Below are 24,881 nucleotides of genomic sequence, written 5' to 3'. Positions count from 1 at the left end.
GCAGCTTCGTTTCCAGAAGCCGTTGGAATTGCAGAGACACTAAATAAAGAAAAGTAAGATCAAGATCCCTATAGTGCAAACTCCCTTTCAGACATGCATCATTCAATAAGTCCCTATAATAAAAGTCCCACAGCCAACTATCTTCGATTGAAAGGGCTTTAGCGTCCCGATGATATACCGCTTTATTGTCTTTGCTACAGCACAACAATCAGACAGAGACGGAGAACAGTTAACCAAATGTGAATAATTAACAGACAACTTTCCCCTATTTGTTGCTGTAATCCCCAAATAATGTTTAGCAGCTAAAATGTTCAACACAATGAGAATTTTCAAGCCTGTCCTCTTTTCTTGTCAGGTGGAGACCTCTAGCGGATGTCGCAATTATTACGGCTCCAAAGGAGGATGTGTGAAGTAGAGAGAGCAAGAAGTTGGTATACGGAGGAGGTCGGGGATGGAAGGATAAACAAGCACAGGACCTTCATTCAGGAGACCACTGTTGGTGTCCGGTGTGAAACCAGAAGAGTTCCTTTAAGTTACTAACGTGGTTAAGTTACGTCACGCCAGTATGTCACTGAAAATATCAAACGTGAAGTAGTGGTGAACGGTAAATAATTACATTTACTCAAGTGCAATAGTTGGGTGAAGTACTGACTTGACTTAACTATACTTTTGTATTTAATGCTATTTCATACTCCTCCACATTTTACCTATAATACCAATAATATTATAGGTACTTTGCATACTTTGCAGATAAAGATTATTTATACAAAATAAAATCAACTCAAAGCATATGATGTACATATTATTAATGATTAAATCAATGGATCTTAGAGCGGAGTCCAGGGACGTCTAGGGTTCCTTGAGGTGTTCCAGGGGATCCCCAACAAGCATGGGTGTCATTTTTCACTAATCCATCTATAGATAACACAAGGCCAGAATGTATCACTGCTTTTATCCATTTATCAAAAAAAATAACCATTTACAACGTATTATAAACATCAGTTGCAACTTAACAATAAACGATTGCTTAATAAATGGTTTATAAATCATTTCAATGTTTATTACAGTGAAATAACTGTTTAAGTGTAATTATTACAATAAGTGTAAGTGTTACCAAATGGGGGTCCATGGTCTAAGGTAGTTGAAATTAGCCCCATCTTTACCAGTTGCAACATTAGAGCTGCTCACAGCAATGCACAAACACATTATATTGCATTATGCATACTAATGCATCACTAAGTATTATCTAGTGAGCCATCCTGAATAGGAGTATTTTTACTCTGTGGTATTGCTACTTCTACCTGAGTAAAAGTACTTTTTCTTACTTATCAAGTAGCGTGTCCAGTACGTTCAGTGTCTTTAAAGATGAGATTCAGACATAGGAGGCAAAATTAACAAAAACAAATGTGCGAATCCCGGCTGGAGCAGAACCTGTCTGCATGTTCGTGGGTTTTCTCCAGGTACTCCGGTTTCCCCGCACAATCAAAACATGCCCACTTGGTTAATTCCCCAGTCAGTGCCCTTGACCAAGGCACCGTCTTGTAAATCTGGAGTTGGTCCCCGGGGGCTGTGTGTTGTCTGCCCACTGCTCCCTCGGGATGGGTTAAAGGCAGAGAACCCGTTTGATGTTGTTCACTGTACGATTTTATGGAACTAATAAAGACTCTTCTTCTTCCAATGAATAGATTCTCAGAGTTTACATTTACAGAGCTACTAAAAATAAGGTCTTCTGTTGGTTTGAACATGTTTTTTGTGCAGTATTCTGCTGTTGTTTGTAGCATTTATGTTCATACTGCAATATTGGTCAATATTATCTACCCTATAGTTATAGTGTAGCACTAGGCACATAACTTACATTATATAGTTTAATGCATATTTTCTGTATCGTATACTTATATATATACTTATATCGTATATTTTTACTTACTCTTATTTCTTATTGTCTTCTCGATATCTTATTCAAGTCTCTATAGTGCAATATTTATATTCTAGAAGCAGCAACTGCAACATACCAATCAATAAACTATTTCTGATTCTGATGTATTCAAGATGAAAAACATAAAAAAGCACTCTTTCACATGAAAACCTTTTCACAACAAACTGAAAACTGGCACTGAGAAGGAATCAAGCACCCCTTTTCTGGAAAGACAGACACCCTGCCCTATTTTAATATCACTTAACGGTTACAGTGCTTCCATTAAAAACGGCTCTACAGCATTATCACTGCTATTAATTAACCTGGCAGTGACACATGGACTCAAATCAAAGCATTAAAAGCATTATTCAGAGTTAGAGCAGCTCTATTGTTGGCATACAGTTTTGTTACTAAGTGTAACATTAATACAAAAGGCTATTTTTAACAGGCAGGTAGGAGTGCAACTTGCATGTAAGAAAAAAGGATTGGGAAGGAGAGGAGGGAGGCCGCCTCCAGCAGCACACTCCTGCTGGGGCTGGCATTTAATTAAAGTAGGGAGTGTGCATCAACCAAAAAGTCACTTTTAAAAGGGTGTGTCGCCCATAGATGAGTCGGTACACATCAGTTACACTCATGTGCTTCACCATTATCTACGTTTGGTAAATGTGGCAGGGAATTGTTTTTGCATTATCAAAACCTTTTTTTAAAGACATTTACTTATTTCTTTATTGATTCCTTGTATTGTGTCAGTTGAACTGAATTTAGACAGGACACCTCTATTCATAAATTGAATCATTAAACATTATAGAAGAGATATTCGTATGCTTGATAGTTATTCATGAAATATAGCTCTTTCTTTACAACGGCGCTGTGGGGAAAAGAACAGGGGCAAACAGACAATCAGAGCACAGACAGTTGCCTCTCTTTTCCTCTATTATTGTTGCAATTGTGCAGTTCGGCCACTAAGTGTAGCTGTAAGTCCACAGTAGAGTGAAACGCCACGAGATAAAATGCAGGAAAGCCTCAGTTACCATCAGTGTTTGGTCACTGGTCTTGGTCATGCGTTATATTCACACATTTACACATGTGTGAAACCCAATCAATGATTCATACGTCGTCGCTAAGCAGCTCCACCGCATCAGACAAGGCACCGGGGATGCAGTGCACCAAACATTTCTGAGGGGGCACAGCTGCACTTAAACATGAGGGATACTGAACATATAGACAGTGACACCAAATGTGGGATTTGTCAGTTGGATTCTTTAAACGGCTAACCTGACGTGCGGGATGGTTTGTTAGATCACAAGATCACGTGCCTCGCAAGGTAACTTCAACGCAGCTTCCCTGTGGAAGAAAGGAAGAGACATCAAGGCGTAATGTGTACCACTGTTCTAATATTTTTATGGAAAAACACAGATGCGATTGTGAAGAGCAAGAAAACTTAAATCGGACGGGTCTTGAATATGAAATGTTTGAGGTAGTTTGATTTTTCATGAAATCATTATGTGACTGCTAAAATGCACCTTTCTTAACAGAAATGAAACATATTGAAAAGGGATTTAAACCAGGAACATTACACGACTAGATCACTCATAACGTACAACAGACCTTCTGAAGAGCATGTTGTGGGTGGGTCACAGATTTGATTACATTACATTTGATCTGTTTGTTCTAATGTCATTCATTCAACAACCACTCCTAAAGAGGCTGTTATTTTCAGCATATAGTTATTTGTATATCTGTAATTCTTAATGTATTATCTCTCTTTGTGTCAAAGGCATACTGCTGTGTCATGCAAACATATAAAAGCCTTTATTCATGTGGCTGCATAATAAAACATTTTTTAAAAAACAGGACCAAAGCGTACCAGCTTCATGCAGTGGAAGAATAAGTCAGATCTTTTATGAGAAATTACCAGCAAAGTAGACGGACATAAGAATTGGCAATTAACTGTCAATAAACTTTGGGAAAATAATGCAGAAAGAGTGTTTTATTCTTATTTATTGTATGTCGTTTGATTTATATTTTTGACGCTTTAACATCTAAGCAGCATTTTAATGTTGTTGCTCTTGGAAGTGGAGCTTCCTCTCATCATGGCTGCTGGAGTTTATTGCGATGTAGATAATATAACTGTCAGTTTGTAGTGTCGTCTCTCCAATTTCTTTTATTTATTATTTTATTTTCATCAATTGCATAGTTCTCCTCTGTGCTTCTGAAACGTGTACATTTTGCCGCCTGGGATCAATAACCTCATATCTGCATTTTATATCTATAATAATAGATCATCTCTCACAAGCCGGTCATGTATTTAGTTTAACAGCTGTCAAATAAATGTATTGACAAAACGTGTAACAGTTTCCTCTGCATTTAGTGGACTATAACTTTAGCTGCACACCAGTCTTCGTCAGCTTCAAGACATTTTTCAGATCTCATGAGCACTTCCCCTATTGCGTTTTATAACTGTGTGTACTCAGGGATATTGCACTGTTTCAGATGTATGATGTGCAAAAAGGAAGAATTATAAGGTCCAACATTAAACGCGCAGGAGCTCAAGATGGCAGCCTTTTTTAAGAGCAGTGAATTACGTAGACACACAGAAAAAGATTGAGAAGGAGGATGAGGGGGAGGGCGGACGGAAACACTTTGTTTACTCTGCTTGATCAGACAGCCATATAGTCATTTAGTCGCTTCCTAATTGCTGAGTAATCGTCTGATTGTAGCCATTTGCTGCTCGCAATCTGTGTTAGCAAGCAAATACTTTAATCAGGTTTATATCAAACAGTAGCCTGTAAAAACATGACATTTACAACAGAGCGCTATAAAGCTGTGTAAGCCAATCAATAAGGACACACACACACGCTCGTGCACACACACTTATACACGCAAACAAGCACAATGCATGATTTAATGTCAGCTTCTCTGCATGGAGCCGAGCCAAGCAGCAACACACACGCACACAACTCCTCTCTCTCGCTCTCCATCTTTCTCCGTCTGTCTCTTTGTCTCTCGTTTTAATTTCCCTAAAGGTGAGAAATATTTACATTTAAATGCCAAGTGTGAGGACGAGCTCCAAATGCCAGATTTAGTCATGAAAATAGTGGCTTTTGATAACAAAAAACAACAATAGTTTAATAGTTATTTTATGTATTTATCACTGTGAACCTATTTTTATTTATTTATTTTTTTACAATACATACATCGTAAAAGTAACTTATTTCAGAGTGAAAAATAACAACAAGCTACAAGTCAGTACGAGCACCCAGTGAAGTTTGAAGTGGAGTGCTCAAACTTTTGAAAGCAGTGCCAAAAAAAGGAACACCAGTATTCCTCACGGTGAGCTGAAATGTAAGCTCGATCGTGAAGAATGAAGAATCTGTGAAAATAACAGTGTTTCTCTGTAAAATAAATAAAGCTATCTTTGTATTGAAGGTGTTCGATCATAATAATTGAGGGAAAATAAGTGTTTCTCTGTAAAAACTTATAAAAAATGTTTTGTTTTTGCACTTTATTTGAATTAGGATAGGTTATTTAATTTATGTGTTTTGTTTGTTTGTTGCCAGTCATTTGACCGTTTTTTTGTTTTTTTTTTGGTTGTTTCTTTTACAGCGTACCATTTTATTCCCCTGACAACATGTGTTTGTTTTATAACACCATACTGGTCTCTTGTCGGCTGCAGTGTAAATGATTTTGCACATATTCCCGTTTTACTTTTTGATTTTTTATGGGATTCACGCTAGCAGAACTCCACGAATCATCATCGAAAACTTCCACTGAAGCCATTTTAGGTTGGAGCACTCACCCGAGTTTTCTCACCGGTTGTAACCAGCCATTAGTGAGATCGTAACCATTTGTGTTGTCACCATCAGCCAGCCTTTTCATCCCCAACCATCATCAATGAGTGCTAAATAGCCTGTTGAGTATTTCTGTGGCTGTATTCATGCACCACTCTTGTATACTCCTGATATATGCTATTATATTATTGACTGACATGGCATTGAGGCTCCCTGGATTATCAATCAATCATGCGTTTCAGTCTGTTTGGCAAACAGCAGCTCCTTTCATGTCATTAACTTTCCCTGCTGGTTATTGGATCAGCAAACACACTGCAGTGTCCATATTCTGCTCGAGCACCATCATAAAAATGGTACACTTGGCCCTCTGCACCGATGACTCAACCTATCAGGTAAAACATGGCATTGTAAAGCTCTGTGGGTCTAAATCAGTGCTTTATGGTGGTAAAACATTGGACGTATTGCTTTTCTGTCTGTTTTTCTGCATCTTTATCTTTTGTCTGCCAACAGCGTCCTGCAGCTGCATAATGGAGCCGAGTTTCTCTGTGGTCAATGTACACATCTGTTTCCTTTGTTTCTCTTCTTATTCCATTGATTGCTTTCCTCCACCTCCTTCTACACGTAGCCTACTTTCTGTGATTCAAAACTTGATATTTAGGTACTGGCTTAGGTTACATGAGCTAAACTAGCCTTTGATGAGTTCATGAGTTCCTGACTGAGTTCATGTTACACCTTTTAATAAATGTCATTTACCTTGAAATTTGAATAAATGCTGCTGTTTTTGTTTTTGTATTTTTGTTCTCATTTCATAAGACAACTTAAAGGATAAGTTCACCCCAAAAAATGAAATGTCATTCATTATCTACTCACCCGACTTGGCATGAGGTTTGTAGTCCACAAAACAGAGTCGCAGCTTTAGATGGGGACTTGTTTTAAAGTGCAACAAAACACAAAAAAGCATCAAATGTCTCCAAATAGCTCATTAGGGGTAATCCAAGTCTCCAGAGGCCCAGAGATCCCAAGTTGATTTTGAAGTTGAAGTTATTTACCCTTTTTTAAGCTGAAATCTTCTCTGTAGCTGCTAAGCTAAAGGAGTTAGCTTTTGGGTGCACGAGCTTGACTGCCTGTCGAGAGTATATAATATCTTTTCAAATCAAATTGCGGTCTCTTGGCTTCCGCAGACTTGGTTTATGCCAGACGAACTGTATGGAGCCCTGTTATGTTTTCTTTTTCATGTTTTAAAACAAGTCCCCATCCACCTCAGATGCTCAGGAGAATGTTGAAACACTGTTTTGTGGACGTGGGGTCAGTGGATAGTGACTACATTTTCATTTTTGGGTGAACCTAACAAGTTTTCCCCAGTGTTTCAGGGCTCTTTTTCTTCACTTTCTTTTAGATTTTTTTTTTCATCAAAAAAGCCTTAACCAATCTTTGCTGTGGTGCATTTTCATCTATAATGGTGCATACTAAATCCACACAGCAAAGATGTAGCAAACAAACACATTAGAAAGCAAAATACATTGGAAATCAGCCATGCATGTTATTACTCTTCATGCTTCTCTCATGCATCTAGGCTGAAGTTAGCCAAAACTATGTTAAGACATGTAGAGGCGAGAGTGCGTCTCTTTTATCATTTTAAATGATACCACGGTAAGTATACACAATGAGTTTACCTTTTTGTTTATTTGTGAGAAACACATTTTTTTTTTTTACAGGACTCCTGAAGGACCCTTTAAGATGCTGACAGCACGGTCAGCAGATGATGAAATTTTAATCATAATGTACATCCTAGGAAATATAAGTAGTGTCGCATTGAAACACAAATGGCCCATTATGGATAAAACACTTGCAATTAAAAGAATCAGCTGTTGACATAAATCAACAGCAATGCACATGATTTGATCAGCTCTGATACCAAGGAGCAATAATGCACCTCTACACCATAGTAACTGATGATGACGTCGACTTAGCAATATATTTCTGATTCATCCGAGTGAAAAAAAGATTAGTTTTTCGACTGTGAGCTTGAACTTTTATTTTCCTTCTGTGTGTTTCAGTGAAAGACTCTGGCCAGGAAAAGACAGCTTTTGCCCCGGTTTGACTTTCTCATCGGAGCTGCCTTTTTAATTTCGGCAGTTTTGCTAAGACTTGGGGGGTGGGGGGGGATGCAGCGAGAAAATCCTCTGACGCTGTAGATTGTAGATACATCTCTCATTGTAAAATAAAAAAAATTAAATAAATAGATTTAAAAAAAAGAAAAGAAAACGCCTCCCGGTGTAAATGCTGCAATTTGCCTCTCAGCTGGTGGAGGCAGCTTTGACAACGGCTAAACAGCTCTGAGGCACAAAAACAATCAATACAGATTCTCTGCTCCATCCCGAGCCCACCTGCTCTCTGCTCCGAGTCCCACACAGGGAGGCAACCCCCACCACCACCATCACAATCACTGTACATGTGCACACACAAAGACACATATGCAAACACACACACACATCCTTCCTGTGTCAGAGTTTTTAACATTCCCACCGTGACTCTGGCACATGAAACGCCTCACCTGGTGAAAACCCTCATCATGTCTCACCTTTTCTGTTGCCCATTAATAACAACGCAACAACTCTGATTTCTTTGCATCCTTATATACGAGGCTGCTGTTTGAGTCTTTCAGTATGCACAGTAGGTGGTCCCTCTGTTCCCAGCCTCGCTTTCTCACATCGCTGCTGTTATTTGTGTGCGTTACTCCCGTTCGACGCCCACTTCCAGGATGGTAGCTCAGCTAGCCATCAGACGATCAAGCGGACGCCAGACACGCGTGGATTCCTCCATCACACACGGGCAATACACTTTGACTCCTCTTTTTCATATTGCAATGTTGTTGATGCACCCATGTTCATACTCAAGGTCCATTTGATGCATGTGTCAGGCGTGAGGTGGAGGTTTAACTGATTACATCAAACTCCAGTGTGGTAAAAGAGCACAAAGGTGTCAATCTGGGCCCTGTGATGGGAGATCAGTGGAACAGTAATGCAATGGTAGTGAGTTATTAAATGAATAAAGAGGCAGAGCTGCCGAAGAGTATTGATTTTTCACAGCTCCCCGAGGCTCTGAGGGCTTTCAAGGCAGGGGAAGGACACACACACACACATAGGCTTGGACACACATGTATGCACACATATACAGACACACATACAGACGGAGAGAGAAAGGTTTAAGAGTGAAAGGATAATGGCCCCAGCAGTTGCAGTCTCACTTAAAACACAGTTTGGGCTCTCAAGGTTTCCCACCGGTCACCGATCGCCTGATAAAAGGACTCATTCGGAACCAGCCGGGTTTTGTTCTCCTGCTCCCGCCTCAGTTGTAATGCATGCACTCAACGTTTTGCACAATGCTCCAACACACACACACACACACACACACGCACGCACACGGTTTGGTACATGCAGAGAAGCAATATCTGTGTTCGTAGCCGCTTCCATAGCCACCTGGGGCTCGTAGGAGAGAAAGAAAAATCAGTTAAAAACCTCTTAATCATAAAAAGATGAAGTGTAATAGGTTTAACAAAAGCTCCGGTGTGATGAATGGCCTTATCTGATTAAGCTGAGCGATTTACCCTGAAGGTGAATGAATACCAGGGGCCTTCAGTTCGGAGTATCGGAACACTGTTTTGCCTTGCTAATTCTCAAAATAGACATTATTTGTGTATTATCTTGATTAAAACGCAAATCAATGAGTTGCCCAAACCGGCTCATAGTAAGGCGTGAGGAGGCTCCGCGTGGCTTAGTGTAAAAGTTGAGGCGAGCTCTCTGCAGTCGTTCTGTTTCGACCACACACTGGAAAATACACAAACCGTGTGCTTCTTTGTGTGTCATTTTGATGAATGCCCGAGGCATTTTCACAGAGTGCAAATGTGAGGAAGCCGAGATCCATCTTGATTTCAGGAGTCCATCGGAGTCCATAAGGGGAGGGTCAATGTCCATCCGTTAGCTTGACGTGACACTGAGCCAGCACGAAGGGATGGACAGACCGCTGACCTCATACTTGGGACTCTGTGTGTTTGAATTTCTCCATAGGTCCACAGATCCATAGTCTCCCGTCCTCTTTGTTTCCTTTCCATACACTCGTACATATTCTTGGTATGGCGAAACAATCCCTCCCGCAGCATCCACAAACACTCAAAGTCGTTCAGCCTTTTGTAATGAGTCCTGAAGGGCCTCTTGATTGCACAAACAAGAAAAAGATGCTGGCAATCGCTGGCGTCTTGTCTCTATTAGATGTTGGAGCTCTGTCCTATTGACAAGAACCTTTTCTCAGTAATGGCCCTAATGTATTTTCTTTATTCTTTGCCAATATACACAGGTCTCTCAACAACTCCTGTGTCTTTGTGCCTCGGTGGGCGACAGAAAAATGTGTATTCACCAGCCGATATCATGAGTAAAATTCAATCGAAATCTTATAAAAGAAGAGTTCTCGCTCTTTCTTCCTTCATATAGCAATTCAATAATTACTTTTTATTAGGCCTTTGTTTGTTGTGTTTTGTTTGGGTTTGAGGCTGAGAGAGGAGGCTTTTGTTTGACTGTGACATTGAGGCGGTAATGGAGTGTCATTTAGGTGTGAACAGAAGACAGAGTAGAGAGACATGTTTCTGATATGATGAGTCCAATAAAGTTGAATCAGTGACAAATAAATGCATCTAACCCCAACCCCTGTTCAAGAGCTGGATGTCAGTGTATATTGTAAGCGTAGGATTTGAACCCCCTGTGAGTCGAGGTGTGACTGTGAGTATTGAAACATAAACTAACAATGTACAGAAACTTATTCATGCTCCTGGTTTGTTCACGTAAGTATGTCTCAGATGCGGTTCATTGCCCAGAAGTGAAAAGCGTCCGGCCAGACAAGGCGATGTAAATCAGGGGCAGAGAGGGATACAGGCTGTACAAACAAAAGACAGAGAGACAAATAGACGGAACCGAGGACAGGCAAAAATCCCACTTGCACTCGGCCGCGCTGTCTGAGCACATGCCCACCATTCAGACTGCAGGGAAATCAATAGTTTTCTTCATCACATACAGATGATTTTTCTTTTTCCAAGGTGGACTGTGTTCCACTGAAAGATTTTCAACATTTCTAGATCTGAAAGGAGAATGGCCCGTTAAACCTTGAATGATGAATGGTGAACAACAATTGCGTTGTGTGTTTCAGCCCTGAGCGCAGATCTTTCCTTTAGTTTTCTGGTGCACATATCTATGGTCCAGACAGACCTTGGTAGTTAATTAATTGCTTCGGCCATTTTTTCAAGCAACTTATTTTGCTGAAGTACAGATACTTGAGTAAACTAGTTGAATCAGTACTACCAGGGTCTTTTTTTACTCAAGTTAAAGTAGGTACAGGCTCTGAAATGCACTCAAAGTATAAAAGTAAAACATATTATTTCTTGGAGGCAACATCCTGCGGTGCAGTGATAGGTCAAAATCAGTCTTGTGGTGTTGGGAAGGCTGCGTGCAGTGACACACAATAGAAAATAGAAATCAAATTAGAGCAACAAGTCTGTTTTGAAAATGTAAGGAGTAGAAAGTACAGGTATCTGTGTTAAAATGTTGGGAGTGAAAGTAAAAAGTTGTAAGAAAAAAAAATCTTAATACCTGAAAAATCAACTTAAGTACAGTAACAAAGTATTTGTACTTTGTTATTTCCCACCTCTGTATAACTAGGAGCTGGAATGTCGAGCAAACAAGTGATTTGAAGACGACACTTTGGGTTCTGGGGAGCAATGATGAACAATTCTCACCATTGTTGGACATTTATAGACTAAATGATTTATTTGGAAATAATCAATGGATCAATCAATACTGAAAATAATCCTTAACTGCAGCCTTAATATTCATGAATTTACTGTATTCAAAATGAAGGTAAATACTTAAATGTGACATCTGTGTCTGAGTTATAGTCACACACACATTTCAAAGTTTTGCTTTCATCATTTGTACAAATCCAAATATCATTTGGATTGAGCAGTTATTTCAGCAGAAAGCAGGTCATGGTTTGACTTTCCAGCCTAATCCTGATTTTCTGACTTTCAGGAAGTGTATATTCATCTAATTGGCTTACAAAGACACATCAGAGCACTGACAAACCTTAACTTTGCCAGATTTGTACTAAGGCCTCCAATCTCGAGGTTGTCAGGGGAGATTTCCTCAGTCCTCCAGACTGAGCCGATAGCCGATGCCAGCATGTATTGCTTTGTTGTTCAGACAGTAATTACAGCGAACGGAGCAAGTTGTATCCACAGGTGCTGTATATCTAACAACACAGAGGAATTAATGCAGTTAGCGTGGGCCGCCGTAGCCCTGTCTCCTGCTGAGAGTGTAACCCAACAGGCCTTTAATGCAAAGTGGAGCTGTGAGGAGTGCCAGGCCACGGTGAGCTGATTCAATCCTCCCCTCCTGCCTGTTTTAACACAGGATCCTTTAATGCAGCCCTAACAACATTTGGGGAGTATTTTTAAACAAAATGAAATTGCCGAGGCGCCACCTCCGTCTGCCCCGGCGTGGCGTGGGATACAGTTCCCGCAGCCGAGCGCGCTCAGAGAGGCTGCAGGAATTTAAACTCTTGCTAATGAAGATGGGGGGGAGTGCTGTTCCTCCACTATAGGATTACAGTGTCATACAGCACTTTAATGCAACACAGTCCTATATGGCTCGGGAGACTCATGCAGTGTGGCACAAAGAAGCACAAGCATGGGCGTGTCTCGATGATTTGTTCAGAAGAGTAACATCTGATTTCATTACAATCTGATTTAATTAGGCATTAAAATTTTATGGCTTAGTCAGTGCAATTTGCCAAGTTGAACAGGTTGTGGTTTCAATAATCAATTATTTGTTTTAATGAGACTAAACTACATTGAAGGTATACACACTTCACACTATATATACCCTCCAAATCATCAGCCCCTGCACCCATCTTTAAGTCCCCATGTTCGTGCACATGCATGTCCTATATGATGCGTGTGTGCATGCGTCTGGCTGTGTGCCGTCTCATGTCCCGGCAGCTGTAGCCTCTGAATGTTTGATGTGACCACTGGTGTGAGGAGAGGATCTGGAGTCTCGAGGTCAAGAGGGTGTGCTTTGACATACTGGGGAGAGAGAGGCACAGGCGAGGGGGATTCCTTGATGTTTGTCCTGTCGATAGCTTTGCTCAGGGGAATTTTTTGTCTGACTGTATGTGGGGCATCCATCTTCCCGGGCTCCAGTGTGTCTGTATGCGACGGCTTAACCCTCTAAACTGCTCGAGTTCGGTGCCTTGAATAGTTCAGTAGCTGGAGTGCAGAACTGGTGCAGTTAGAAGGAGGTCACACATGTCAGAATCTGGGGATTCATGCCGGTGAATGTTACGTGTCCTTGTGTAATATGTGATTGGCTGTCATGTGTTACAGTGTGTTGATGGAAGAACATAACAGAGTTCTGGGCAGGTGGCCCAGTGAAGGCTGTATGTGCCAGCTTTATCTCTGCAGCTCAGTGTCAATACGCAGGGGGAGCTATGGCTCTGTAGGTTCCTGCACAGATATCCTTCACATTTAATGCAGAGACAGAGGCAGGGTGTCAAAGGCAACATGTATCATAGAAAAGGATTTCCAAACTACATGTATACTACATATTACTCACTTTAGATCAGTCGGCTGTGGAGGCTGTGTTTTGATTTTACCTGTTTTAAGTTGTACCTGTATTGACTCCAGGAGAGCAGGGGATGGATTTACACATGGTCTGCAAAGTCCCAGTTATTGGACTCAGTTTAAAGGAGCACTATGTAGTTTTATTCAGAAGAGAAAGATCTTCAGTGACTGATTTTTTTGAATGCCTACACAAATAAATAAACAAACTCTCTTCATTTTCATGACTGAATAAACTAAAAAAAACAAACTGACCTTAAAGGATAACACATACCTCTGTTTATATACCTTTTCTAGCTTCAAACAGTGACCCGGGGACCTTATTTACCTCGTTTATTGTTGTTATTTTTTATTCAAATATGGGGGAAAAAATCTGAATTTGTATTCTTAATTCATTAATATTGTAAATACTGCGATTCTGAGTTTGAATTTCATCTCTGAAACTACATAGTGCCCTTTAAAAAAAGACACACACACACATGTATGCTGTATATGAATAATTAATAAATACAAGTATTGATCTAAAGTGGTCAGCAGTTGGCTTGCTGACCTCTGTGTTTTAATGTGCTAAAAAACAAAGATTTCTTTATAAATCTTACTTTCCAATTCCTCGTGTGGTGCGCAAAAACAATTCTCTCAACACAGAGTCAGAGTATCATTCAATATAAGTAACATAGCCACCACTTATCAACCACTCAATACTGATAATTTTTCTGAGAGGATCTCCAGGTGTGTGTGTGTGTGTGTGTGTGTGTGTGTGTGTGTGTGTGTGTGTGTGTGTGTGTGTGTGTGTGTGTGTGTGTGTGTGTGTGTGTGGAGACAGCAAGAGAGGGGAAGAGGTGTAGTAATCCATTAAACAGTCCCTCCATCTACGGATTACGTTAGGCCATCAGGAGATGGCTCCTCCACTCTCAGAGAGGGCCGAGGTGTGGGTCAAGCATTTAGTAATAAGCTCAACTGTCCTATAGTGACATGTTACCAAGGTTACCAGGCTGACCCTGTCCTAACAGCACCTCTTTGAGTTCCTGCATCACACTGCAGATACTGAGACAGCGAGCACACAGGTGACAAACACACACACACTTGGGGATCGTTGCACACTTCCCCACTACTGTAACTCTATCTGTCTACATTCTCCCCACGCTTCCCTGAATTCTTGGGCTTGTCCCGACAAGACCCCGCCTGTCCTCTATCTCGTGGGATGACGGAAGAGTTTCACGTGGTCTTTTTGACACTCGGCAAAATAAAAGCCTTTGACTTGAGAACGCTGCCAGAGGTCAGTTTAGGGGTCTGATATCAACGGAGGTGTAATCGCAGGGTCATCTCTCTTCTGGGTGGTCAGAGGGACTCCAGCCTCGACCACTAGCCTCGGTGACCAGCGACACGCAGCGTTGAGAATGCTGATGCACCATTTGTCTGGGGCATGTTCTGGTCCACATGATGGATGACATGCGCTGATGCACAGGCTCTAAGTGATTGGGGAAGATTGAAGACACCCAATTCACTTACAGTAGCTTTGCTCTCCGTTCCATAACCAGGCAATCAGAGCGATGGGCACGTGTAAAGTGTACAAGTATGTGGTGGATATGCCAGACCTGCTGTGCTGCATAACCAGGAGTATTGTTGCTTCACTTCTTCACTCTGCATGTCTGCTGCACCATCAGAGTTGTGTTGAGTTTACGTTGGTAGGAATACTGTCTCCCTGCCTCCTGGCAATGCCAAGAATATACCCACATTTAGCACCGTTAAAGGCAACACATGGAACATTTAGTATTAAAATGTTTCAAAACAACTAGACCCACATTATCCAAAATGTTTCCAGCGATGTTGGATCCATAAATTCAAGGTAAAATTGTGTTTCATTTAGTTGTCTTTCGATGGCATTATATCCCCTTTAGCCCCTCTAGTTGCAATAACTTCAGGGGAAAACACAGGAAACACCAGATGATACAACCAGCTAGCCACTCAATTGTTAACTATTAATCATATTGCTCGCTAGTGATGGATTAATCATTTTCATCGGCAATGAAAACAACAGCTCCCATGATCCCACGCTACTTCACCACATCATCAACTTTGTTTTTTTTTGTTATTGTTTATACTGAGACCCATAGCGGCAGAAATTACATACTGTGCATTTAATGGATATGTATATTTACACCTGAGGATATCAGAGCAAAATAAACGGTGTGTTTTGATACAATCAGTAGTGATTAGTGGATTGATACCAAATGTATAAATACTACCGATAATCAGTCTTGTTTTGAGTTTTAATACTTGCATCAATAGGATTGATAATGAAAAAATAAAAGACACAATAAACATTCAAACAATTAATCTAGTGATGATCTTGTGTTTAAACATGCATACGACCGACATAAGTGAAAAGAAAAGCCTAACGTTTCCCAAACATTTAATTGTAATGAAAATGTATTAAGAAGGCTAATGATTTTAAACTAATTAAACATGATATTACATTGTAAAGTAGGAAGAAGGATCACAGCTCGCCTGAGAGCATGTGCCCCATGTACAGAGGGTGAGTCCTCAGCAGCCCCGGCTTGGTTCCAACCTGTGGCCTCCTGCTGCATGTCGCCCCCCTCTCTCTCTCTCTATCTCCCTCCCATTTCCTGTCAAAGTCTAAGCTGTCCGATCTGAAAAAGGGCTAAAAGCCAGAAAAAAAGTAAGATCAATACCTGTGATTCTGGCACTGGTAAGGAACATATTCTGTGGTATTGCCTGCCCCAAATGTCAAGTGATTACAAGGTATTATTATTATTAAGTAATACTAAGTCACTTTTTGCTCCTGATTGCTTTTAGGACTATCAAGGTCCATCATTTTGACTTTCTTTACACATTTTTAACCGTAAATGCCTACATTTTTAAATGGGGCAGAGCAGTTTAAACACATTGATAACACTTTATAATAACATCGTTAAAATATGGTAAATTTAAGCTTTATAAACCATTTATTGAAAATTGCTTACTGTGAGGTTGCAACTGTTTATAATTCTTAGTAAATTGTTAGTAAATACTGTGTAGTTCATCTATAAACATTATTTACAGTAGATGGCCATTATAAAGTTGTAACTGATGTTTATAAACCTTTACAATTGCTTAATAAATAGTTTATAAAGCATTTTCTTGTTAACTGTGAAATAACTAATAACTAAAGTTGAATTAACTTCTTCGGTAATAAAAACTTTCCCGAAATATTTTCTGTCCCCACACAGCTAAAAGGCACACTACAGATTCAAAATTATATTCAAGGATGTTTCATACAAGCAAATAAACACGGATACATTTTCAGACTGATTTCAATAAAATCTGAAAATAATCAGCCCTAACACAGTATAACATTGTGCTCGTCATATAGATTTTGTTTCAATTATGTTCTAAAATTACTTAAAGAGCCGAACATAAATTTTTAGTTCTATGGATTTTAGGTTTTTAACATGTCTGAGAGATATTTCAAAGGCCTGTTAATGTCTGAGGAAGACATGTTTCCTGTCTTGATGTTGTTTACATGTGGATCATTATACCTTTAACTTGAATGTGAATCTATACGCTGTCTGTTTGATTTGTCTTTATATAAAGCCCAACCCCTGTCTCCACGACCATATTTCCTGTCTCGGACTCTTTAATGAGGAAACATTTGCTGAGACGGGCACTTCCTGAATCAAGTGCTACAAGATGTTATGCATCCTGCATTACGGCTACAAAAAGATGAGAAAGTATTGATCATTATTGTGGGTCTCATAGTTTGAAGAGAGCAGGATAATGGCCTATATTTGGTTGTTTTTCTCTTCGGGCTCCTTTCACAGCGTCGGATGTGATCATCTCTGAATCTCCTTGATGATTTTGTCATTGGTTTCCTCCACAGTGTCTTCACTGATTATCTTTTGATGAACCAGCAAGTATTTCCAGCTTGTATGTGTCAACGGAGGATGATGAGGCCATTCATGAAGACTTCTTTGAGAGACTTCTTAATAGCAGATATTGGAACATCTGCGTTTTCTGTTCAGTACCTTCAGATATTAAAAAAAACAATGTTATAAAAAGTTTCATATAAAAGTTTTAGGTGACACAGTCCGGATGCATTATTATTCCATACTTAATCGAACTGTTGTGCCTTTTCTCTTTTATTCTCTCCCCTCTGTGCGTGCTCTCCTAAGGCCTGGAGAGCCACTGTTGAATGTTTTAATCCTTCCTTTTAAAGTGTTGAATGTGAATGTCATTGAATGTCCTTCATGAATTTGCCATTGATTTTTCTTTTCCATAAAGCAGTTTTTCCTCAGGCTATGTGACAACAACAGCTACAGGTAGCCGATTCAAACAGGGGGCAGGGAAATAAAAACTGCATTAGAATTTTTTATTTTTTTTGTCACATAATCCTTCCACAACCCAAGCAGAGATATAGATTGTTTTTATACGGGTGCATCAAGAAAGATATTGTTATTATGATCTTTTTATGTATGTGCCATAGGCTTGTCTGTTTTAGTCAGACAAGTTTTATGTTTTTTAACTGCAAAAAATGAGGCTTAGCTATCCTTGCATAGGGAAATTTAAAATGTTTAAATAGAAGTGACAATTTTGTATTAAAACATAGAACATAGGCAGGAAGTGAACAAGGAAAGGAGGGATGAAGAAAAGAATGATGGCGTAAGAGGGAAGGATGAGTGTATTTTTAGCTGCATATCTGTCACACGTCTTTCTGCCTTTGATGGCTGGTGTCCATCAGATCTCTGGAGCGTGGCGGCCCCAGCCTTGAAGCTGCATTGGGGAGATGCACACACACGAACACACACACACACACACACGAACACACCTACTTAGCCACTTCTCATAGGTGAGGGACATGGGAAAAACAAGTGGCAGAAAGCAGAGAGAAAGAAGACGTATAGATATTAAGATGTAAGATGTTTGGTTCTTAAACAGCACTTTAGAAACGAATTTGTATTGGAATAATATCAAATGTTATGATGCAAGAAACACCGCAAACCGACAAAATGAGCTTTTACAGAATAAACACCGAAGAAAACATGGTCGCCCTCTCCTGACAGACAGCCTGCAGAGAGTCTCATGGCGTGACAGGTCTTCCTGTCTTTGGTCTTTAGGGTCCAGGGGTTTGTCAGGCAGCTCGCCTCCTGGGAAGAGACCAAGCGTCTGGACACTGGAAAGCTATCCCCCATCTCCCTGTCAGCCTGCTTCATTAGCCTCACACACACACACAAACACACATATACTACCAGACACGTGTATACTGTACGAACACAAAAAGAAAAATATTTGGTTTATCTTAAAAATGCTGCTAAACTGAAGTGTTAGACATAATAATGCTAGATTTATATTGTACCCTTCATACAGTACATGCAGCTCATGATGCTTCACAATAAGGAGGCACAAGAAAAAGGTTGGGAGAAAGAAGTACCGAGTTATGTTAAATTTAAAGGTAGTACAATAATAAATAACAGTACAAATAAAAATGGAAAACAATTGGAAATGTTAGATGAAAGAGATGTTGCTTAAAAGCTCACTGAGGTTTTCCCTCTAATATTCTTGGGATTTGTATTTGGAAAACTATTATAAAATTGTCAGAGACATCATATAACGTCCACAGGGTAACACTTTACAATGAGCTACAAAATGATGTGAGTAGTTACTGGGGAGCGATTGAGGAATGAATCAGGAACAACTTGATAGTTAATGAATCATTAATGAGTAATTCCTCAATAACTGTGATTGGAGGACTATGTAGTAGATAAAGATGAGTTACTGGAGAACAGACTGGAAAATACTATCTTAACAATTATTAGGTAATGATTAGTTCATAAATATCTGTGAATTAATCGTTTTTTCCTGATTAAGTATGAACCAGCCGCTCAGTGGCACAATCTACTGATGACTCATTAATACTAATTACACAATCATGAGTAATTCAGGTTGTGTACCTTCAAGTAAGGTGAAACATAATACTGAGGAGTAACTTAGTGGACGCAAAAATATCTGATTACTTGTACTACTTAGTTAACTACTACTTAGTTACTACTCAGTATGATGTATCACTTTACTTGCTTGGGCACAAAATTAGTGGTTAATAATTAAGTAATCCGTCTGTTCTCTAATAACTCATCATGATCTACTATATAGTCCTCTAATCACTGTAATTGAGTAATTACTCAATTACAATTATGAAGTTATTCCCAATTAATTTCTCCACTTAGTCACCAGTCCAACACATTTTTGTGCACTTTATTGGAACGTGTTACTTCTTTAAAGCCCTCTCTTTTTTCATCTTCTTAGCTTCCTTCATCAACGTTCACTTCGGTCTCCTCACCTCTGTCATGATGTCCGTAGAGGCTGCTCAACCTGGTTCTGTTGCTGACCCGCCTCTGATTTTGGTGCCCATTTCAGCCCCAGACCAGAAATCCTACTCCTCCCAACGGTCCAAAGCTCCTGTGCTAGAGTTGGCATCAGTTGCAGGTTACTTTCATGAAACTCTGTAAATCAGCCGGAGGACATCAGAGCAAAACCTGAAAAAAATTTTCTCCATAAAATATGATCCATTTTCTCCAGAATCAGTAACAGTTGGTGGTGTTACATAGTTACGTGGTACGGAGACAAGCGACAGGGCGGCGTAGTGGGAGAGAGACACCATCCACCTCGAGTCAATGTACCATCACATGATTTTAAAGCTGATATTTTAAGGTAAAACAGTTACTTAATGTTGCTTTAAGAAACAAACAAGGAGGCTGAATTGAGTAACAGGATATTAATGGCGACACAGCAATGGGACAAAAAAAAAAAGAAAGAAAAAAATACACAAAACTCATAAAATGACGCGGCAGAGGGGAGAAGGTGGGACAGAAACCAGACTGTAGGTTTTGCAGCTCTCCTCTCCATAGGACAGGAGGCCCGGTTGCCATGGTGATGCAGTATTTCTCCAGAATTGCACATATTGATTCGCAGAGGCGTCAAATGTGTGTGTCTGTATGTGTGTGTGTGTGTGTGTGTGTGTGTTGGGGGGGATGGGCTGTAGAGGAAGAGGAAGGAGAGGGAGAGCGTAGGTTGGAGCAGAATCATCAGACAATGACACACGTTGCTGTCCACACACACACACACACACACACACGTTATACCTGTATAGCTTCATGGGATGGTCCCTCCACAGCTGCCTTAAAGTTGCCTCTCATGAGTGACAACATGCAAAACTCCGCTGCCACATAATATGTAATTTGAGTGCATGAGTGTGTTTTGCGATGCACAGACAACAGCTCAGATAAACCCGCTCATAGGCAAACTCCAATTAGAGCAAAACATCCTGCCTGAAACAGAATTCACATATGTTGCTCCTTGTATGCTCGACAATTTAATCAATATTTGGCCGCATGAAAAACTGTCTCCTAAAGCCGGAAACCCGAACAAACGGAGCTGCAGTCTGTGATGTAATCAAAAGACGAAGCCTGGAGCTGTATCACCGATAATTATGTGAGAATGATTGTGACAATACCTACAGGGAAATGTTTCACTTCAAATGTAAAAAAAAAACCATTGTTTCCACAACTGTAAAGCCTCAGTTGAACTCATAAATGGCCCAAAACAATTTTTTTTTTCAGCATAACATCAGCAGTTGTGGGTTTTGAGGGATTTATTCTACCATACAAAGCTAAAAGTGTCCATTTTTTTACTCTTCTTTCATCTTGAAGTGTCTGCATTCAGTTTGGTGCTATTGTGGTAAATTTCATAGCCTTTTTTTTTTTTTTTTTTTTTTTACTCTTTTCTCTTCCCAGAACAGGTAACAGTTTACAAAGATATGAAAAAAAGGTCACACACACAAAAAAACAAATATCACTTTATTCTATAACATTTCTTTGAGATGTAGCTGACAAAAAGACTATAAGAGCAAAACCAAAGTTGGAGTACACAACAAAGTGACCATATGATTTCACCCTATATGTTCCTCGGCGCCTTGAACCACCAAACCGAACAGAAAAACTAAGACAGAGCACTTTCACTCCACCATGTTTGTGGTATTTAACAAAAATCAGGGTCATTAAGTTGCCGAGCAAGCCGAGATGAAGGGAGCAGGGAGACTGTTTGAAAAGCTGTGTGGATGCGAAAAGCTGAATTCCTTGAACGCCGTTTGAAAACTGTAATCCCAGCCGAAAGGTCAAAAGTCTCAGCAGGTTTTTTATTTGTGTCTTTGTGCTGCTGTTTTAAGCCCAGAACACGCTTTGTACTCCGTTCAAAGAGCAACACGAGGGGTCTGTGAGGGGATTAGTCTGAATGATGACGGCTGAGGCGGTGAAGTGCGTGGGCGTGTGAGCGCGCACAGACACACATGCGCGTGTAGGCTATTTGTTGCTGCTGTCATAAAAAAAAAAAAATCCTTGTAACTGTAAAAGTAAACTTTTCAGGAACTAACATGAAAGCAGGAGCTGTTTTTTCTCATCACTGACTGGAATGTGACATTACCCTTACATGAGCTGGGCTGTTGTCCTATTCTGTTTCACTATACAGTAAATGTCACACTTTTTACTGTATCATTGCTAAACTAGTGCTACCCTTTGTGCTATTCAAAAAGACACACAAAAAAAATGCTATGTTTCAGCCAGTGTAAATCATAGCTAATGGCTTGGTTATAATCATCTTCTTCTAATGTGTGATACAGACTTAAAGGGGCAATATGTAAGAATTTAATTTGAAAATTATCAACACAATGTGAATAAATAGCAGTTTTGGCATTATGATGTCTGGGTGTTGTGTTGCAGAGATATGTACTGAAGTAAGCATGCTAACCAGCTCGGCCCGTCCTGGTCCAAAGCTCCTGTGCTAAAAGTGTAAACACCTACACTCCCCTGATCCCTGAGCCCCCAGTGTGAACCGCTAACCGCACGGCTTACTGAGCTAACTAGTGACAGGCAGCTACAGTTAGCAGTTACTCTGCTGATCTGCTGCCACCTATTTGTTTGGAGTATAACTTTGACAGGTGGACAATTCGTACATATTGCACCTTTAACTACAGTCCTAATGGAGGATAGCTGCTTGATCAATGTGTGAAGGGAGCGACGAAGAGGAATGACGTGACAGAATCCTGAACAGTACAGCGTGACTGTGTACCTCAATTTAACATGCTAAACCAGATACATCACCAAAGTCTTCACAATCCTCTAATTACATTTTTATGACAGAAAAAAATTAAGAAATGTGTGATCTAGAAATCTGCATCAGAATACTTCAAATAATGTTCATTCCTCGAATTACTTTTTTTTTTAAATAAGGTGAATGTTCTTGAGTGCAGGGTGGTGCAGTGGTTAGCACCGTTTCCTCCTGGTGCTCCCGTTTCTTCTTCTTCCTTTGTTGCAGTGTAGAGAAATCCCTTTGTTCTTCATGCTCCATGGCCTTGTGATTTTGCACCAAATATCATTGAAATATAACAGATATTTGATCTGTTCTTCAGAGTATCCAACAAAACTGAAAACATAACCTTGCTGGTGGAGCGACTGAAAAAAGAAAGCCAAAAAAGAGGATTCAAACAGGAGCACGTCTCGGTAATCAACGAGAGGCTTTACCTCGAGCACTTGTATCTATGGAAATCACATCAAGCAAGGTCTGTTTTAGGTCATATATTTTGAGATATTGTACCAGCTAACACATTTTCACATGCATATATATGTGTTGAAAGATGGCGGGGAACGAAATACTCCAAAATTTGTCTTGGAAAAGTTTTCTACGAGGTTTGTTTTGGACAAAACTTTCCATATAGATTTTAACTCAGAATTGCAGGTATTTTGTTGTTCATGCAGGGACACATTGACCGAGTTGTGTCTGGTCCTGATCACTGTTTCCAAAGCAGGCATTCTCTATATTTTAGCACTGCAGTTTCCTGTGTCTCCATCTGTATTCTGAATGGTCGGTCAGAAGGGGAAACGATGTCTCTGCTCTTATAATGAGAGAGGTATCAAATACAAGCATGTCAGCAGTTCAACCCACATATACAAAAACGCCTGACATCCTGTGAGCAGAGCTAGATTAGCTTTTATCATTACTATGTCGAATTAGCACGGCGAAAAGAAAGGTAGGCTGTGCAAAGCGAAGTTACACACACACACACACCACGAAGACGTCCACAGGGCGCACACATGGACAAATGTTACACAACACCGTATACACAACGGTAGCCCAGAGGTCCTCTGGCCAGGGACGAGAGTTGAATTTAAGAGCCTCAATCACTTTCTCAAAAACACAACTAATCCTCCGTCTCTCCACAACAAACAAACACACACACACACACACGTTCACACACACAGCACCTCTTCCCTCTCTCACACTCTTTTGCCCTCTTTACCACTCAACATTCAATGCGGCGTGCTCATGACTGTGAGAGGGAGAGTGCATGTATGTATGCATGTGTGCGTGTGTGTGTGTGTGTGTGTGTGTGTGTGTGTGTGTGTGTGTGTGTGTGCGTGTGTGCGTGTGTGTGCCCATGTGTCAGTGTGTTTATTTGTCTTTGTCTGCATTGTGATTGTGATGGTGTGCTTGGAGACATTGTTAGCCCCAACAGAGGATTGCTGCCGTGTGTTTCAGCTCAAGGTCTCAGCCTCCGTCTCCGGCTGTGGTCTCAGCTCCTTCCAGCTGCTCCTGAAAGCTCCACTCTGCCTGAATGAGCTGCTAACCTTGGCACCAAATCAATATCAGCCAAACTCTTTGAAGAATCACAGATGGAACTGGCCTCACTGCTCTGTGCTTTCGGTGCTGAGCGATCAGTGTGTGTGTGTGTGTGTGTGTGTGTGTGTGTGTGTGTGTGTGTGTGTGCCTGTAATTGCTGCCAGCCTCCCTTTCCTGCTTGGCCTGCGTCCAGAGAGTTGCACAGTGTGATGGTGGAGTATCTGCTCTCATTCATGATTGAGGGTGAGGTTTAGGGTTGACTAAAGACACCCCCTCCCCTTCTCATCTCTTCTCAACAAACACACACACACAAACACATCATCATCATCATCTTTCATCAGTGTTTCAAACATTAATTTAACGTTTTGATCAATCCCTTCCTCCTCCTACCTTTGCGAGTAAGAAATAAGGTGATGCTTCCTCGCAGCCGTCTTTGTCCTTGGCCCGAACACACACTCGCACACACACTGACGTGCGCCTGCTTCCTGTAACCCAGCCCGGTATCATCTGATCTGGGTGTTGCTGAAGCTGATCGATGGTTGTGTTGAAGTATTTCAGGGTATGATGGGATGCTGCATTCACACAGGCACAGAAACATATCAATAGCCTGGAAGCTCGCACCCATCAGCTCTGTGTCCAAATACAATTAAATAGCTTCTTTGACACAAATGCACTCTGTGCACAAGCAAACATTCATACAAATAGATACACACTTGAATAGATTTTACAACTGATATACTGCAGTGATGCCAGAGCTGGTGCTATAAATTAAGAGACTGAACAGCTGCTTTGATATAATTAAGTGCTGAGAGCAGATAGATTTCTAAAAACAGAGTGGGAAACCAGGCGA

Source organism: Pagrus major, chromosome 4 (genome assembly GCF_040436345.1).
Source record: "Pagrus major chromosome 4, Pma_NU_1.0".
NCBI lineage: Eukaryota > Metazoa > Chordata > Actinopteri > Spariformes > Sparidae > Pagrus > Pagrus major.
This window is presented reverse-complemented; position numbering follows the sequence as displayed.